Source organism: Aphelocoma coerulescens, chromosome 5 (assembly GCF_041296385.1).
Source record: "Aphelocoma coerulescens isolate FSJ_1873_10779 chromosome 5, UR_Acoe_1.0, whole genome shotgun sequence".
NCBI classification, from domain to species: Eukaryota; Metazoa; Chordata; class Aves; order Passeriformes; family Corvidae; genus Aphelocoma; species Aphelocoma coerulescens.
In genome coordinates, this window is record NC_091019.1 from 68,030,851 (window position 1) to 68,044,931 (window position 14,081).

General features: G+C 55.2%; 1 long non-coding RNA gene across 1 annotated transcript; it reads left to right on the top strand.

Moving 5' to 3' along the window:
• Positions 1–251: 251 nt before the first annotated feature.
• LOC138110948 (uncharacterized) lies at positions 252–1,819 on the top strand. The gene is made up of 4 exons (XR_011151177.1): positions 252–316; positions 395–436; positions 678–1,721; positions 1,800–1,819. It is a non-coding gene; the product is annotated as an uncharacterized lncRNA (long non-coding RNA).
• The last annotated feature ends 12,262 nt before the right edge of the window (positions 1,820–14,081 follow it).

Sequence of the window (14,081 nt, forward strand, 5' to 3'; positions counted from 1 at the left end):
AGTTTTCTGTCCTTGTCGTGTCTCCTCATTTGTCATCTCCTGTGTCACGGGTGCTTGCACGGGTTTGGCCCGGAGCTGCTCTGCCCTGCCGCATAGTCTGGCACATAGGTGTAATAGAACAAGGCCTGGGGACTTGAAATTTGTAATGTAGGTTGTAGCTGGGCTCTAGATGATATTCCTAAATTCACACGAGATGGTCGGAGCCGTGAAATTCTCATGCAGCCCTTTGACTTTTGTCATCGCTTTCTTTCAGATACAGATGGATTAAATCTGTGGCAGAGCGCCCCATACCGGGTGAGGGGATTCCCGCAGGAAGGTTAGTAACTGTTTGTCTGTGCTGGGCAAGTGTAAATGATGGCTATGTTATAGCACCGTTCTTTGTCTTTTTCTTTAGGAGATAAAGCCAGATCTCAGCAGTCAAGGTCAAGTTAGTGAGGTAAGCGGTGACCGGTGGAAGGAAAAAGTTGTTATCGCTCGGGTGCCGAGTGCCGGTACTCTAAACTTTAAGCGGCCATCGTCATTTGCGTGTTTTGAGCAGTCCACTTGTATTATGCCAAATCCCCTCACCGACCGGCCGACAGAGCCGGCTCGCCGCCTTCGTGAGCCCTCCCAAAGTGTTATGGGACTCTGCAATGAAGCCTTTACATTTTCTGATGTTTTGGTTTTCTTTGTTGTAGCTGACTAGGAGATGGCAGGAACTTCCCGGACAGCGAGGTAGCCTTATTTTGCACCCGAGGCGGATTCACATCCCGGACGTCCGAGAGATAAGTCGAGGGTTACGACCCACTGAGGGGATGAAAGCAGGGTGCCGGGTCGGGCCTCGCCGGGAGGGATTTTTGAGTCAGCTTTGAAGGTGGGAATGTCCAAGAAGGGGCCCCTTAGCCCACATAAAGGGCAAGTCTCACTTTTGATCACAATGCCGAGGCGGGCAGAGCAGTCCCGGTGCGTGTCGTGTCACTTGTCTGTTGTATGTTCTGTGTCTTTTGGGCATCTTGTGTCTTAGGTCTTTTTCCGTAGCCCTTCGAGGGGCCAGCTTATCGGAAATGCCAGGCATCATCCTTAGCATCCGTGTTCCTCGGCCGGGTGCCGATACCGTCGGAGCTTTGACCGACGAGCTTGGATGCACATTGGAATCGCATCTCCCTTCAGAGGCATTGAGTCAGAGGTCTTTTATGGTCTTGTTCTGAGCTATATTCACAGCTCTGCACCGCAGTGATCCATTACAGAGGATTAGGACTTGTCAGAATGCAAAGAGCGGTAGAGGATTCTGACCGGACGATTCTCAGGCATCCATCTTTGCGGTTCTCGGAATAAGCCCTTCCGTTAGCATCTTCTTCGAGCCTCGTCGGTCTCGCCGAGATCATCTCGCTCCGCATTCTCTCGGTCCTTGCGGTCATTCCTCTTGCCAGAGTTTTCTCTCTTCATCGCATCTCCTCGTTTGTCATTTCCTGTGTCACGGGTGCCTGCATGGGTTTGGCCCGGAGCTGCTCTGCCCCGCCGTGTAGTCTGGTGTATAGGTGCAGTAGGACAAGTCCCAAGGCCTTGAAATCTGTAATATAGGGTGTAGTTTGGCCTCTAGCTGGTATTCCTAGATTGACACAGGATGCCTGGAGCTGTTATCATGCAGGACTCTGACTTTTGTCATCGCTTTCTTTCAGATGCAGATGGATGAAATCTGTGTCAGGGCGCCCAAGACCGGGCGAGGGGGTTCCCGCAAGAAGGTCAGTCGCCGTTTGTGTTTGTGGGGTAACTGTAAATGGTGGCTGTGTTACAGCATTGTTCTTTGTCTTTGCTTTCAGGAGGTAAAGCTGGATAGCAGTACTCAAGGTCGATGGAGCAAGGTAAGCGGTGACCGGTGGACAGAACGAGTTGTTATTGCTCGGTTATCAATTTCCGGTGCAGTTCTAAGCATCCATTGTCATTTGTGTGTTTTAGGGGGTCCGCTTTTTTTATGCCGAACCTTCTCGCCGACCGCCCGACAGACCCGGTTTGCCGCCGTCGTGAGCGCTCTGGAAGTATTACGGGACTCTGCAACGAAGCCTTTACATTTTCTCTTCTGAGGTACCTTCCGGTACATCCACGGCCGTGGAGTTGCGGTGAGTCAGGGAGGGAGGAGGAGGGAGGGTCCACTTAAGTTTCAGCAATGCCACACCACCTTGTCTCCTCTTAACCCAGGCATACCCCGCGATGACGGCGTCGGCCTCGGAGCGTGGCCGAAGCGTGCGGTCGGAGGACCCCGGCCTTCTTAGGGGACGGTGAGTAGCGGAATTGTCGGGGCTTTGGCCGACGTGCCACTAAGTTCCTGTAGTGATGTTTGGTTTTCTTTATTGTGGCTGACTAGGAGACGACAGCCCGGTGATGACAGGAGCTTCCCAGAGGGTGAGCCGGCCTTCTGTTGTGCCTGAGGAGGATTCCCATCTCCAGATGCCTGAGAGATAAGTTGAGGGCTACAATCCACTGAGGGAATGAATGTGCGGTGTTGGGTCAGGGCTCGCCGGGAGGGATTTTTGAGTCAGATATGGAGGTGGGGATGTCCAGGAAGGGGCCCCTTAGGCCACATAAAGGGCAAGTCTCACTTTTGATCACAATGCCGAGGTGTGCAGAGCAGAGCAGTCCCGGTGTGTGTCACTTGTCTATTGTATGTTCTGTGTCTTTTGGGCATCTTCTGTTGCAGGTCTTTTGCCTTAGCCCTTTGAGATGCTTATTGGAAATGTTGGGTGTTATTCTTAGCATCTCTGCTCTCGGTGCTCTTTGGCCCGGTGCTGATACCATCGATCCTTTGACTCAAGAGCTTGGAGGTGTATCAGAATTGCATCTCTCTTTAGAAGCGTCGAGTCAGATGTCTTTTATGGTCTTGTTCTGAGCTGTATTCACAGCTGTATGCCGCAATGATCCATTATAGCGGATTAGGACTTGTCAGAATGCAAAGAGTGGTAGAGGATTCTGACCGTACGATTCTCGGGCATCCGTCTTTGCGGTTCTCGGAATAAGTCCTTCCGCCGGGGTTCTTCGAGCCTCATCGGCTCACCGTCGGTCTCGCCTAGGTCATCTCATTCCTCGGTCTCTCGGTCCTTGCGATCGTTCTTCTCTACGAGGGTTTTCTCTCTTCATCGCATCCCCTCCTTTGTCCTTTCCTGTGTCACAGGTGTCTGTGTAAATTTGGCCCGGAGCTGCTCTGCCCTGCTGCACGGTCTGGCATATGGGTGTAATAGGACAAGGCCTGGGGACTTGTAACTTGTGGTGTAGGCTGTAGTTTGGCCTCTAGATGGTATTCCTAGATTGACACAAGATAGCTGGGGCTGTGAAGTTCTCATGCAGCACTTTGACTTTTGTCATCGCTTTCTTTCAGATGCGGAGGGATTAAATCCGTGGCAGAGCGCCCTGGACCGGGTGACGGGGTTCCCACCGGAAGGTCAGTCACCATTTGTGTTTGTGGAGCAAGTGCAAATGGTGGCTGTGTTACAGCATTGTTCTTTGTCTTTATTTTTAGGAGGTCAAGCTGGATCTCAGCCATCAAGGTGAAGTGAGTGAGGTAAGTGGTGACTAGTGGACTGAACTAGTTTTTCTTCCTCACTTATCAATTTCTGGTGCAGCTCTAAGCATCTGTTATTTTTTGCGCATTTTAGGCGGTCCACCGGCAAGATGTCCCGGTCGGGGATGCTGGCAGCCAGGTGGGTGCAAGCTTAAGCTATAGGTACAGTGTACTTTAATTGGAGGGGGGAGGTTGTGATTTCAGAGTCTTTCAGGATGTTTTTTGCTTTGTTTCTTTGCAGGTGCTGCTGCTGCCTTGGATGTGCCAAGAAATAGAGACAATCAGGTGAGTTGGCCTTTAAGTGGGGCAAGTAATAGGCGAGCGGTATGTGGCAGTGTGCTAAGCATGTACCTTTTCGCTTTGCAGGTATTTTCTGGGCCGCCTCTGGAATCGGATGAAGATTTGAGGTGAGCCAGGGTACTGGTGCGGAGGACCCCTGGGGATTAATATTCTCGAGGGCCACAGTGACGTTTTCTGTTTTGTTGTCTTAGGTGCCGTGAGCAGCTGCGGAGGTGAAGTTTGGAAGCGGCAGGTAAGCGAGCCTGGGCCCTTAGGAGGGAGGGAGGCCTTGCGGAAGGGGTCGCTTTTGGGACGTCTCACTGTGGTCTGAATTTTTTTTCTGAATTTTTGCAGCCACCAAAACAGACCCTGGGGACCGTATCAACATCCATGGCGCCCGTGTGCTCATTTCCATTGAGGATGGATTTTGTCGGCTCGTCTTCCAAAAGCTAAGTGTTGGGACCGGTGGTGGGGACAAGGGAAAACCCTTTGGACTTGCAGGAGGCAATTTGAAGTTAGCTTAGAGGAGAGGGCTGTAGAGGGATAGGCCCCTTAGAAGTAAAGGGAGAGGGTTTCTCCTCAGCATCACCCAACCTTTTGCTGGGCAGGACGGTTCTGACCCGTCTCCGTGTTCTCACGAGCTTCACGTCATCGGCCTTCTCTGAGTCTTGATGTCATCGCAAAACCTTTTGGCCCAGGAGCTCGCCTTTGGGTCCGGAGCGATCGCCCCGGTCCCCCAGCAGTTGTTGCCTTCTTCTCTAGGCCTACTGAGCTTGAGCATCCTCTTAACAGCTTTGGTACCAACTTCTTGTAAGGACTTATGTTTTGCTATCATGTGCTATTGCCATAGAGCTTTCTTTCCTTTGGCATCATCGGCCTCTGGCTCATCTTGCAGTAGGAATCTTGGGTCCATCAGGTGAGACTGCTGGGCAGTTTCAACTTGTGTCTATGTTCTGTAGGTTGTGTCTATGTTATGTAGTGTCCATTGTCCTCTGTGTCACAGGGCTTTGTTGCATATCAGTGACTTTTTTTGCATTGTTCTGGGCCGTATTGGCTGTACTCTACTTGCCTACTTTCCCAGATGGGGCTTATTCTGGCATCTTTACCTTTTCACTTCTTGAGACTGGAGGAACTACACAAGATGTTCTCATCTATCTTCCTTCTCAGTTTTAGTACTGGCTTCTTTTCACATGTCATTCCCTTGGACCTCTAGAGGGAGGGTATCGGACCCTCCCTCCATGACCGCAGTATTTCAGTAGGTTCCATCGCCTCTAAGTGTATTGTGCTCAAGAATTAGTCTTCTGGAGACTCATCTCAAGCCCTCGTGTCATCTTTTCTTAATTTGGGGTGCCGCCCCTCTGTGCGCCGCTTAGGGTCGGAGCCGCCCTGCCCTGGCATGTAGAGTCACAGTTAGGTAGAACAGTCATAAAACTTAAGGGTTCATTTATTTTCTGTGGGGTTTTGGGTAGAAAATTTATGGGCCTGGTGTGGGGATAACTCCTAGCCACGGGCCACTCTCTGACCGCTTCACATTTTCTTGCAGGTCCCGAGGCGGCTTTGGATCTCCACGGTCACAGATGCTACCGATTTTCCTGGAATCTACGGCTCGATGTCGAGGAGCGGCAGCCAGGGAAGATGTATCAAAGTATTTTCATTGGTGGAGTGTTTTGATGAATGGCTACAGTCAGTGTGTAAGCTGAAGAGCGTGTGACTGTCTGTATCTGTGTGTGAGAGGTTGTGTGTGCTTATGTGGTTGTGTCTGCCTGTGAGTGTGTGTGTGTGGAATGGTTCTAACCTTGTGTGTTTGGTTTTTGCCTTTCAGGTTTTTCAACACATTTTTAAATTTAGAATAAAAAAACCCCAGCTGGGGGGGTTTTTTTTTTTTTCCCCCCCGGCTGGGTTTTTTTTTCCTCGGTCCCGGCCGGTCTGCGAGGCGACGTTCATCGCCAAGGTTTGGGTGCGGACCGTGCCGGGCCGGGGTTTTGTCAGGCAGGACGATTTGGAGGCTCTCGGGAACCCCGTTCCCGAGCAGCCAGGGTGGGGAGAGTGGTTGAGATGATGGTGGGATTGTGTGGAAGCTGAAAGAGGTGTGTGTGTGTGTGTGTGTGTGTGTGTGTGGTGGAATGGTTCTAACCTTGTGTGTTTGGATTTTGCTTTTCAGGTTTTTCAACACATTTTTAAATTTAGAATAAAAAAACCCCAGCTGGGGGGGTTTTTTTTTTTTTCCCCCCCGGCTGGGTTTTTTTTTCCTCGGTCCCGGCCGGTCTGCGAGGCGACGTTCATCGCCAAGGTTTGGGTGCGGACCGTGCCGGGCCGGGGTTTTGTCAGGCAGGACGATTTGGAGGCTCTCGGGAACCCCGTTCCCGAGCAGCCAGGGTGGGGAGAGTGGTTGAGATGATGGTGGGATTGTGTGGAAGCTGAAAGAGGTGTGTGTGTGTGTGTGTGTGTGTGTGTGTGGTGGAATGGTTCTAACCTTGTGTGTTTGGATTTTGCTTTTCAGGTTTTTCAACACATTTTTAAATTTAGAATAAAAAAACCCCAGCTGGGGGGTTTTTTTTTTTTTTCCCCCCCGGCTGGGTTTTTTTTTCCTCGGTCCCGGCTGGTCTGCGAGGCGACGTTCATCGCCAAGGTTTGGGTGCGGACCGTGCCGGGCCGGGGTTTTGTCAGGCAGGACGATTTGGAGGCTCTCGGGAACCCCGTTCCCGAGCAGCCAGGGTGGGGAGAGTGGTTGAGATGATGGTGGGATTGTGTGGAAGCTGAAAGAGGTGTGTGTGTGGTGGAATGGTTCTAACCTTGTGTGTTTGGTTTTTGCCTTTTAGGTTTTTCAACACATTTTTAAATTTAGAATAAAAAAACCCCAGCTGGGGGGGTTTTTTTTTTTTTTCCCCCCCGGCTGGGTTTTTTTTTCCTCGGTCCCGGCCGGTCTGCGAGGCGACGTTCATCGCCAAGGTTTGGGTGCGGACCGTGCCGGGCCGGGGTTTTGTCAGGCAGGACAATTTGGAGGCTCTCGGGAACCCCGTTCCCGAGCAGCCAGGGTGGGGGAGAGTGGTTGAGATGATGGTGGGATTGTGTGGAAGCTGAAAGAGGTGTGTGTGTGGTGGAATGGTTCTAACCTTGTGTGTTTGGTTTTTGCCTTTCAGGTTTTTCAACACATTTTTAAATTTAGAATAAAAAAACCCCAGCTGGGGGGTTTTTTTTTTTTTTTCCCCCCCGGCTGGGTTTTTTTTTCCTCGGTCCCGGCCGGTCTGCGAGGCGACGTTCATCGCCAAGGTTTGGGTGCGGACCGTGCCGGGCCGGGGTTTTGTCAGGCAGGACGATTTGGAGGCTCTCGGGAACCCCGTTCCCGAGCAGCCAGGGTGGGGAGAGTGGTTGAGATGATGGTGGGATTGTGTGGAAGCTGAAAGAGGTGTGTGTGTGGTGGAATGGTTCTAACCTTGTGTGTTTGGTTTTTGCCTTTCAGGTTTTTCAACACATTTTTAAATTTAGAATAAAAAAACCCCAGCTGGGGGGGTTTTTTTTTTTTTCCCCCCCGGCTGGGTTTTTTTTTCCTCGGTCCCGGCCGGTCTGCGAGGCGACGTTCATCGCCAAGGTTTGGGTGCGGACCGTGCCGGGCTGGGGTTTTGTCAGGCAGGACAATTTGGAGGCTCTCGGGAACCCCGTTCCCGAGCAGCCTGGGGGGGGGAGAGTGGTTGCGATGAGAGCAATGGTGGGGTTGTGTGGAAGCTGAAAGAGGTGTGTGTGGTGGATGACTGGTATGTTCTCCCTGTGGTGCTGTTGTTTTGGGTTTTCTGTAACAATAAAACAAAATGTAGCAAGTTTTCCAGAAATAGAGTAATTGTTATATTGTATTGATATGTATTTGCCTTGTGCTGCTCTGTATTGGTCTGTATTTGTGTCTGCTGCTGTATTTCCATGTATTGCTCTGTATGCAAATAGGACTTTTACCAGTGTGTATATGGATTGTATTTGTACTTTATTTGTATACATTGTTGTTTCTGTATATTGTGCTAGAGTGTAAATACAAAAATCCATTCAATAAAGTTGAATAAACTCTAAAACCCTAATAAAGATCCCCAGCCCCCCCCTCCTTCCTTGGCTCCTGTCTTTCTTTGGTGTGGTTTAGTCATTTATTCACTGTATTTCTTGCTTTGCTTCACTTTACTTTTCTCTGTCTATCTTTATTTCTGTGTCTGTTTTTCTTTTTCTCATTGTTTCTACCTCTGTCTCTCAGTTTCTCCTCACTCTCTCCAATTATGTTTCTCTCTAGGTTTATTTCCCTATTTCTCTTTAACTATTTCCTTGTTTGTCTCTGACTCCATTTCTTTGCTTCTCTAGAACTCTGTTTCTTTGCTTTCCTATTTCTCCTTATTGCTTTGTCTCTCTCTTTTTCTCTTTAACTCTGTTTCTGTCCTTCTCTATTTTTCTCTTTTAACTCTTCTTTGTTCCTCTGTTTGTCTTTATTCCTGTGTTTTCTCTACTTTTCTCTTTCCTCTTCTCTCCAACTCTACTTTTCTGTCTTTAACTTTGCTTTCTCTCTCTCTCTAACTTTTTAACTTTACTTTTCTCTTTCCCGCTGACTCTTTTGCTTTACTTTCCCCTTTCTCTTTAACTTTTCTACTTTACTTTCCTGTTTCTCTCTAACTTTTCAACTTTGCTCTTCTCCTTCCCTCTAACTTTTCTGCTTTGCTTTTCTCTTTCCCTCTAACTTTTCTACTTTGCATTTCTCTTTTTCTCTTTCTCTCTAACTTTAACTTTTCTACTTTGCTTTTCTTTTTCTCTCTCTCTAACTTTAACTTTTCTACTTTGCTTTGCTTTTCTCTTTTTCCCTTTCTCTCTCTCTAACTTTAACTTTTCTACTTTGCTTTTCTCTTTTTCTCTTTCTCTCTCTCTAACTTTAACTTTTCTACTTTGCTTTTCTCTTTTTCTCTTTCTCTCTCTCTAACTTTAACTTTTCTACTTTGCTTTTTCTCTTTCTCTCTCTCTAACTTTAACTTTTCTACTTTGCTTTTCTTTTTCTCTTTCTTTCTCTCTAACTTTAACTTTTCTACTTTGCTTTTCTCTTTCTCTCTAACTTTAACTTTTCTACTTTGCTTTTCTCTCTCTTTAACTTTTCTACTTTTTCTCTTTTTTTCCTTCTCTTTAACTTTAACTTTTCTACTTTGCTTTTCTCTCTTTAACTTTTCTACTTTTTCTCTTTTTTCCTTCTCTTTAACTTTAACTTTTCTACTTTGCTTTTCTCTCTTTCTCTTTCTCTCTAACTTTAACTTTTCTACTTTGCTTTTCTCTCTTTCTCTCTAACTTTAACTTTTCTACTTTGCTTTTCTCTCTTTCTCTCTAACTTTAACTTTTCTACTTTGCTTTTCTCTCTTTCTCTTTCTCTCTAACTTTAACCTTTCTACTTTGCTTTTCTCTCTTTCTCTTTCTCTCTAACTTTAACCTTTCTACTTTGCTTTTCTCTCTTTCTCTTTCTCTCTAACTTTAACCTTTCTACTTTGCTTTTCTCTCTTTCTCTTTCTCTCTAACTTTAACCTTTCTACTTTGCTTTTCTCTCTTTCTCTCTAACTTTAACCTTTCTACTTTGCTTTTCTCTCTTTCTCTTTCTCTCTAACTTTAACTGTTCTACTTTGCTTTTCTCTCTTTCTCTCTAACTTTAACTTTTCTACTTTGCTTTTCTCTCTTTCTCTCTCTCTCTAACTTTAACTTTTCTACTTTGCTTTTCTCTCTTTCTCTCTCTCTCTAACTTTAACTTTTCTACTTTGCTTTTCTCTCTTTCTCTCTCTCTCTAACTTTAACTTTTCTACTTTGCTTTTCTCTCTTTCTCTCTCTCTCTAACTTTAACTTTTCTACTTTGCTTTTCTCTCTTTCTCTCTCTCTCTAACTTTAACTTTTCTACTTTGCTTTTCTCTCTTTCTCTCTCTCTCTAACTTTAACTTTTCTACTTTGCTTTTCTCTCTTTCTCTCTAACTTTAACTTTTCTACTTTGCTTTTCTCTCTTTCTCTCTAACTTTATTTCTAACTTTTGTTAGAAATAAAGTTTACTTTTCTTTATAGCTTAAATTTAAAAAAGCAGCAGTAGGGCTTTTAATGCTCCCTGGGAGTAAAAAAAAAAAAAGTTTTACATATAGAATTTTTACTCCCAGGGAGCATTAAAAGCCCTACTGCTGCACCAGACTTATTATTTTTCTTCTTTTTATATATAGTATATAGGGCCCCTAATTACTGCTCCACCTGGGAGCAACTAATTGAATCAATTAGTCATCACATAGCTACTCCCATCTGGAGCAGTAATTGAATTAGGTAATGGGATACCCCCCCCCCCCCCCCCCCCCCCGCACACCTATCACTCACCCCAAGCCCCCTCCCACATTCATCACAGGCCCCCACCCCCCACATATGCGTCACACGCCCAGCCCCGGTCGCCGCCCCCTGGCCCTGGTCGCCGCCCCCCTGGCCCGCACCACATGCTCCCCCGGCCCCGGTCGCCGCCCCCCTGGCCCGCGCCACACGCCCCCCCCGGCCCCGGTCGCCGCCCCCCTGGCCCGCGCCACACGCCCCCCCCAGCCCCGGTCGCCGCCCCCCTGGCCCGCGCCACACGCCCCCCCCGGCCCCGGTCGCCGCCCCCCTGGCCCGCGCCACACGCCCCCCCCCGGCCCCGGTCGCCGCCCCCCCTGGCCCGCGCCACACGCCCCCCCCAGCCCCGGTCGCCGCCCCCCTGGCCCGCGCCACACGCCCCCCCCGGCCCCGGTCGCCGCCCCCCTGGCCCGCGCCACACGCCCCCCCCCGGCCCCGGTCGCCGCCCCCCTGGCCCGCGCTACACGCCCCCCCCGGCCCCGGTCGCCGCCCCCCTGGCCCGCGCCACACGCCCCCCCCCGGCCCCGGTCGCCACCCGCCCTGGCCCGCGCCACACGCCCCCCCCCCCGGTCCCGGTCGCCGCCCCCCTGGCCCGCGCCACACGCCCCCCCCGGCCCGCGCCACACGCCCCCCCCGGCCCCGGTCGCCGCCCCCCTGGCCCGCGCCACACGCCCCCCCCGGCCCCGGTCGCCGCCCCCCTGGCCCCGGTCGCCACCCCCCTGGCCCGCGCCACACGCCGCCCCCCAGCCCCGGTCGCCGCCCCCCTGGCCCCCGCCACACGCCCCCCCCCGCCCAGCCCCAGTCGCCGCCCCCCGGCACCGCCCCTGCTGCCCACGTCACGCCGCACCGCCCCCGGCGCTTGCGTCACGCCGCACCGCCCCCCGGCACCGCCCCCGGCGCTTGCGTCACGCCGCACCGCCCCCCGGCACCGCCCCCGGCGCTTGCGTCACGCCGCACCGCCCCCGGCACCGCCCCCGGCGCTTGCGTCACGCCGCTCCGCCCCCGGCACCGCCCCCGGCGCTTGCGTCACGCCGCTCCGCCCCCCGGCACCGCCCCCGGCGCTTGCGTCACGCCGCTCCGCCCCCCGGCACCGCCCCCGGCGCTTGCGTCACGCCGCTCCGCCCCCCGGCACCGCCCCCGGCGCTTGCGTCACGCCGCACCGCCCCCGGCACCGCCCCCGGCGCTTGCGTCACGCCGCACCGCCCCCGGCACCGCCCCCGGCGCTTGCGTCACGCCGCTCCGCCCCCCGGCACCGCCCCCGGCGCTTGCGTCACGCCGCTCCGCCCCCCGGCACCGCCCCCGGCGCTTGCGTCACGCCGCACCGCCCCCGGCACCGCCCCCGGCGCTTGCGTCACGCCGCTCCGCCCCCCGGCACCGCCCCCGGCGCTTGCGTCACGCCGCACCGCCCCCGGCACCGCCCCCGGCGCTTGCGTCACGCCGCTCCGCCCCCCGGCACCGCCCCCGGCGCTTGCGTCACGCCGCTCCGCCCCCCGGCACCGCCCCCGGCGCTTGCGTCACGCCGCTCCGCCCCCCGGCACCGCCCCCGGCGCTTGCGTCACGCCGCTCCGCCCCCCGGCACCGCCCCCGGCGCTTGCGTCACGCCGCTCCGCCCCCGGCACCGCCCCTCTTTCGCGCGCGCGCGAAACGTAGCCCCGCCCCCTCCCCTCACGCTGCCCCGCCCCCTCCCCTCACGCTGCCCCGCCCCCGGCACCGCCCCTCTCCTTCGCGCGCGCGCGAAATCTAGCCCCGCCCCCCTCCCCTCACGCCGCCCCGCCCCCGGCTCCGCCCCCTCTTTCGCGCACGCGCGAAACCTAGCCCCGCCCCTCTCCCCTCACGGTATTTCCCGCCCCCGGCACCGCCCCTCCGCCAGTCCCGCGCCGACCCTGCACCTGCCGGCAGCCAGAGCCCACCGGTCCGGTACCCGCCGCCGCCCGCAGCCACCCGCCAGCCTCCGTGAGCCGCCGCCGGTCCCGCACCACTCCGCCGCCGCCTGGAGCCACCCGCCAGCCCTCCGTGAGCCGCCGCCACCCCCCCACCGCTCCCGCACCGCTCCGCCGCCTCACACCCCCCCCGCCGCTCCCCCCTCCCGCCATTCCGGGTCCCCTCACGGTATCCCCCGCCCCGTGCCGCCCGCGGGTCCCCTCACGGCACTCCCGCCGCCTCACGGCAGCCCCTCCCGCCATTATAGCCCCCCCTCAGGGTATCCCCCGCCCCTCGCCGCCCGCGGGTTTCCTCACGGCACCCCCCCACCCCACGCCGCCTCACGGCAGCCCCTCCCGGTACCCCCGGACCCTCTCAGGGCACCCCCCACCCCTCGCCGCCCGCGGGTCCCCTCAGGGCAGCTCCCCCGCCATTACAGCCCCCCTCAGGGTATCCCCCGCCCCTCGCCGCCCGCGGGTCCCCTCAGGGCACCCCCCCCCCCCACCCCGCGCCGCCTCACGGCAGCCCTTCCCGCCATTGCGACCCCCCTCAGGGCAGCTCCCGCCCCTCGCCGCCCGCGGGTCCCCTCAGGGGACCCCCCCCCACCCCGCGCCGCCTCACGGCGGCCCTTCCCGCCATCCCCGGCTCCCCTCAGGGCAGCCCCCCCTTCCCGCCAGTCGCACACCACCCCACAGCACCCCTCAGGCCACCATTTTAGCCCACCCAGCCACAGCAGGCAGACCCCCCAACACCAGGAGAGCGGCATAGCCCCCACGGAAGGAGAACACCCACACAAAAAAGGTTAGAAAACCACAAAAAGGGTGGCAGCTAAGGAGGGACACAATAAAGGCTGAGAGCCCAGGGGGAGAGTACAGGGGGGGCATAATAAAGGCCAAGAGCCCAAGGGGGAGGCAGCAGGAAAATATAATAAAGGCTAAGAGCCCAGGGGGAAGCCAGGGAATAAAGAGAACGGGCTCAGAAACCACACACTCCACAACAAACACAAGAGGTACGATACACAAGCCCCATTCCCTAAACCTAACCTTAACCAGGACCCCAAACAACACCCCATTCCCCCCAAAAAGCAGCCCCAGGCAGCAGCCCTCCCCACAGCTGGAGGCAATCACCCTGAATGCCGAGCCCATGCCAGCACCCTCCCCCACAGCCGGAGGCAATAATCCAAAATGCTGAGCCCTTGCCAGCACCCTCCCCACAGCCGGAGGCAATAATCTAAAATGCTGAGCCCATGCCAGCACCCTCCCCACCCGACTCCAGCCCCAAACCCTAACCGCAGCCTCAGCCCTGACCCCAACCCTATAGCCCCAATACCCATACAATGCCAGAGCCCACCACCAGGACCACGGCAGGAGCCCACCACACAAGGGACAACGCACGCCAGCCAGAGACCAGCAGGTAAGGGCCAGGGGCCAAAGGGGACAGTAGTACACAGGGTAGGGGCACAGGTGCCCACTAGGGGTGCCAGGTGCAGGTGAGGAGCAAGGGCCAGGGGTGCAGGCACAGGGAAGGAGTGCAGGTTAGGGGTGGAGGTTCAAATGAGCACAGGTTAGGGGTGCAGGTGCAAGTAGGGACCACAGACTAGGGGTGCAGGTGCACACGAGGATCACAGGTCAGGGGTGCAGGTACAGGGCAAGAGGCAGGGCGAGGGGTGCAGGCACAGGTGAGGAGCACAGGCTAGGGACAGGTGTGCAGGGTAGGAGGCAGGGTTAGGGGCCACAGGCCAGGGGCCACAGGCCACAGGGTCAGGGGTCCAGGGCCAGGAGCCAGGGTCCAGGGCTAGGGGTCCAGGGATCCAGGGCTAGGGGCCAGGGGTGCAGGGCCAGGGGTGCAGGGCCAGGGGTCAGGGGCCCAGGGCCAGGGGCCAGGGGTGCAGGGCTAGGGGCCAGGGGCCCAGGGCTAGGGGTCCAGGGCCAGGGGTTAGGGGCGCAGGGGTCCAGGGGTCCAGGGCTAGGGGTGCAGGGCTAGGGGTCAGGGGTCCAGG